The sequence below is a fragment of the Vollenhovia emeryi genome, unplaced genomic scaffold (genome assembly GCF_000949405.1).
Source record: "Vollenhovia emeryi isolate VEMERY1.0 unplaced genomic scaffold, V.emery_V1.0 DF939266.1, whole genome shotgun sequence".
Taxonomy (NCBI): Eukaryota; Metazoa; Arthropoda; class Insecta; order Hymenoptera; family Formicidae; genus Vollenhovia; species Vollenhovia emeryi.
In genome coordinates this window covers 361,305-366,506 of record NW_011967100.1, presented here as the reverse complement: position 1 = coordinate 366,506, position 5,202 = coordinate 361,305, and positions in this window count along the sequence as shown.

Here is a 5,202-nt window from a genome sequence, read left to right as displayed (position 1 = left end):
CTCCCACTTATATGCGCATAAAGTAACGAAATACGCGCGGGCTGGTGGAGGGCATCGGCAAAGCGCATACGCGCATACCGAGTATAAACTCCGAGCTTCCGCCAAGCGGATTATTACAAAGCCCGCGTATAACGACGTCGTCGGGCCAAAGAGGGAGAGGGGGGAGGAGAGAGAGAGAGAGAGAGAGAGAGAGAGAGAGAGAGAGAGAGAGTTCTGCTATTTATTGTTAACATAATTAGCGTAGCTCCGTGCGTCGTTCAGCGACGCTCGTATCATTAAAGATCCACGAGAGGCCATGCAGCACTCGTGCACCGTGGGAGTGCGCCGCAAGTCCTACACGCGGAAAGGAAGGCCGGGAATTTGGAATTTAGTATCACCGAATCCACACCAGGGAATTCCGGGATTATTTCACGCGTTTATTTGTCACTTAAACGCGGAAAGCGACGTCGGATTTCGGAGTGCATGTGCACACACGGTGAGCGCACGCACTGAAACGAAGCTATTACCGCGGCGACACAGCGCCCGGGACCGGCCCGGACGGTCCAGCACGCGGAGTGATGCTGTAACGAAGTAACATAATGGCTATTCGAGTACGCAGTACGCGGAGGCTTGTATTATCGTCATACATCGCGTTACCATCTAGGGTATGTACTCTCGAACATTGTTACAAATATCAGTGCAATTATTACACGAATCGTAATGCGTTACGACTGAATTAATAACAAAAATGCGCGAATAGTGCTCTTCATATCGTAGGAGAAGAAGAAGGCATCATGTCTATTCATTTAACAATTAGAAATATTAACATAATGATCGGCAAGATTAATAATCGGTAAGAACATGGTCGTAACAATATTTATTTCAATTACTAACAGAAGAATAGGTATACTAATCGAGAAATGTAACATTATTTGTTCGTTATTACGTAACACACATATTACGCGATAAAACGTTATGACAATTGTGTTGTAAACTTGGAACGATATAACATTTTGTATAATTTGCTCGCTTGTGGGGGTGTCGCCCCCACCACTAAAAATTCGATGTTGTCCCCGGCCCTGTATGTAAGACCGTGGTCACAACACTTCTGCTTTTTTCGGTTCGCCATATATTTTAAAGTTAGATATTTTACCACATAATGTAGCGAAAAAGCCGGTGTCCCGTACGATGAAAAAGCCGACATTTTTATTGCTGCTTTGCCTTTTCATAATTTAAATAGGTAAGTATACTGGCAGTTGACAGTATACCAGCAGTGGACCCTGTTACTTTTGTTTAAAAAAATAAGATGTGAAAACAGTATGCAGATTTGCATTGCCCGCCATTTCTAAAGACAAGCGCTCTAGCGTAAGCTCTTTGTACTACTTCGGCCTTTACACTTCATTTTTTAAAGACAACTGGCAGGTGTCAACTACTGGTATAGGTATTTTATATCGAGTGGTGTCAATGCAAGTTGTGCCGGCCAGGCATACTCGTGTGGTAATAAAGGAAACTTTAATTTCTTTGTAATAAGTGTTATCGATCAGAAATGTTTCTATTGTCATTCTCCTGATATTTTATTATACTTCTAAAAAATTATTCTAGTTTAAGTTTAATATCTTTTAAGTTATATATTCTTCTTTAAGTTTAATATGTTTTAGCTGTGTCAATTAGCAATTTTCCTACACTGTTTAATATATTTTTATTGTATTTGTGTTTCTTATTTATTATTTTATTACATAAGAGGCTCTTTCAAAACACGTGATTGCTCTTTCAAAACAATGCGGCGTTGAAAGAGCCGAATTTATTATTTTTAAAACCACGATTAGTAACTGTTCAACAACTAAAATAAATTTAGCAAATTAATAAAATTCATAAGGCTCTCGTGTGGTAAACACTTACTTGAAGAAATAACGACTAAAGAGCCGTTACAGAATATTAGTGTCTAAATATTATAAAATAAATTTGTTTATCAAGTCGATCTCATAAATAAATAAGTAAACCTAACTCAAAATGTATTTTTGTTTTATTATAACACTAGATTAAATATGTATTCTCATATTTTGGAAGATACTGGTTCTTTCGTGACCACTCTCTCCTACATTACATGTAGGTCTGCAACTATCACAATAATCAAAAGTTTACTTTAATATTTCTATTTAATCAGTATCTTCAATGAAAGTCAAGTATTATCTCTCGTCAACTCGTCAGAATAAAAACCGTTACATGCGTAAAATATATAAATGTTTGTAAAACAAATTTTTACATTTATCTAACCGATTTTTCGTTTTTGCTACGATTACGTTAAGAAATAATAGCGCACGATAGGAATGCTACGATAGACAACGATAGATGATTGAAGCTACAATGATTCGCTTGACTGTCGAATGTATTTGCTTGATTACTGAAAATTTTATTAGTAGGAGTACATTTACATACAATAGATTTCGCGGCATTCATATCATAGCATCATAGCATTACTGATCACAAATGTCCGCAATACCAATATCATTATAACATCAACGTCAAGAACATTTTATTTTCTTCACATTTACCACTTATATTAGCTTACGATAATTAACTTACGATTACATTATCAATCAATATTATATTTCTTATACTGGCAACTTATGCTCACAATTATCGATTACATTTAAACAATTGGTTGTACTGTTATTGTGAGTACGATTGCTTAACAAATTGCAATTATCGATCAATACTGAGATAACAAAATTTAGCTATAGATGTGTGTTTTTGACACCTGGTATACTAATACGATTGAATAGTTCACCGCATAAAGTGCCGGGTACAAAGTGTTTGCATAAATATACTATATCAAGAGAGGACATGTGAAAAATTATAATATATATTTTTGTGGAAAATTCGATTCGTTTTATTATATTACCGATATCCGCAAAATCTCATAATATTGATATTAATTGATGTTAGTAATATTAGTTGTAGTTGATATCGCTATGAATAAATTGATAAATGTAACGAAAGATACATATGAAAATATATGTCCTTTGTAAATAATAAATTCGCATGGATGTCAATATCAAATATTTATATGTTCTTTATTTGCGATTCAATGTTTGTGATTATTTTTTGTTCATATAAATCTAAAATTTACTCTTTCTGCAGAAAAAATTAACAAGTCAATAAAGTAACAAATAAAGAGATAAATAATTTTTAACGCTTACAACTTAAGTAATTCTACAAGTTGACTGTAATTCTTATTTTTTATATAAAAAATGTGAAAATTAAACAAATGTGTTTTTATGGTATCTTTATTACGTATTTTCTTTTCATTTAATGTTACTCTATTAATTTCTTTTCCATAATCAAGATTTCTACGTAAGCCAAGATTTTGGACGTAATTTCTGTAAATACGGAATTATCGACAGAAAATTTGATATCTAACGCTCAAGTGTTAGTCGTATAATATATTATATTTTTAAAATGGTATCAAACTATATTTTATTCTTTATTATATGTGATTTTAATTATTTCAATTTTTAGTGTCAAATTTTTATTCTTATGTCAGTTTCTTGTAAATTCACAATTAGCCGTCAAGGAAAAATTTCACCGAACACACAAGATGTACACAGGATGTCCATAAGGATAAATGCTGATTTTATTTATATTCGATGCAAACTCTTGCACCTTGCTCTTCCGTTTTGTATCTCATTAATTATGGCCAGTGGATAAATTAATTTTACTTTAAAATCAGTGGTAATCGTATATCAAGTGTAACTTTTGAACGAAAGCATTGATGGAGAACGGTTAGGCAATGTGAGCCGTCGCCGTTGAAATGGTATAATGAGATTTATTTATAAATATCGTATTGGTATTAATAGATTTTTAATCAATAAAACCAATTGTAACTTTTAAAATTCTTTTATTTGGGGTATTTCTTGGGAGAAGCGCTCTTGGGAGATCTGTGAAATAAATTTATATTCAACGATTTTTCACATTCAGAATCGTATACATATTAAACCAGTTAACTTTTAAGGCTGTTGTTAGCAGCCAGTATGTTACTGATGTAACGTTACTCATTAAAACAGTCTACTACATTTATTTATAGTCTTTTAAATTGAAGCGTTTATTTAATCAGGCATTTTACCGATTTAGTCATTATATCAGTTATTGGCTACTTATCATTCGCTTTAAAAAATATATGATTTGCTTACATAAAGAATTTTACTTTTCATCGCATAATGTAAAATTCACGTGATGCAAAAAGTATAAAATTACGAAAGTTCAGGCAATTTTATGTGCAATTACAGATAAAAATGTGAACTGTATTAATAGGCAATTTTTTCCCCTTTTTATTATACTTAACTCGTGTATTATTCTCATGGTAAAATTTGTCAAAGACTGACTGTTGCATTGTTTTTAATAATAAAACGTAATACAAAGTGATATAGTAAATTATAGAGAAGTATTAAGCTTTTCTCAATATTAAACTTATAAATATGTAAATCTTCCAATTGTATGCAGTTTTCCAAAAAGCGCAATAAATTATTATTCTCATTGAAAAGTCATAGGAGTAATTACAAATATAAATATTAACAATAACAAATCAACGATAATGGTCGTATGGTTATATGTACATCAACCACATGTTTCTCACAATTTAGACGATATGGTACAACTTCATAAATGTCTTTATAATAATAAGTATGGCGGTCTGTTCTTCGTTAAATTTGATAGGTAAATCTTCTTCTGTTCTACATTGATATTTTACAGTAACTATAATATTATACAGGGTGTACCTAAACTGGCGATAAATATTTTAATGACAAGTACTTTGTAACATTTTGAGACGAAAATTCTAATACGAAAAAGTCGAGGCTATAATAGTTTTCAAATGGGAACAGTTTAAACATCTCGAATAGCAAAGCTAGAATTTCGCGCGCTCAGGAATGGCAAAATGGTCAGTGATAAAGGTGCTTTCTTGAACCACACGTCTTTGACATTAATGAAACTAGTGTAAAAATGTATGCAAGAGTTTTATTAAAAAACTATTTCTGTTTATTTGCAATGAATTTTAGAAATAGTTAAAAATTTTTTGTTCAATAGTTCAAATCAATATTGATTTGTGTCAACTGTCATAAGCATATCTATTTGGTTAAATTGCGACAAATTTCATCGTGGAGATTTACCAATTTAACCAAATAGATATTCTGATAACATTTGACACAAATCAATATCGATTTGAAC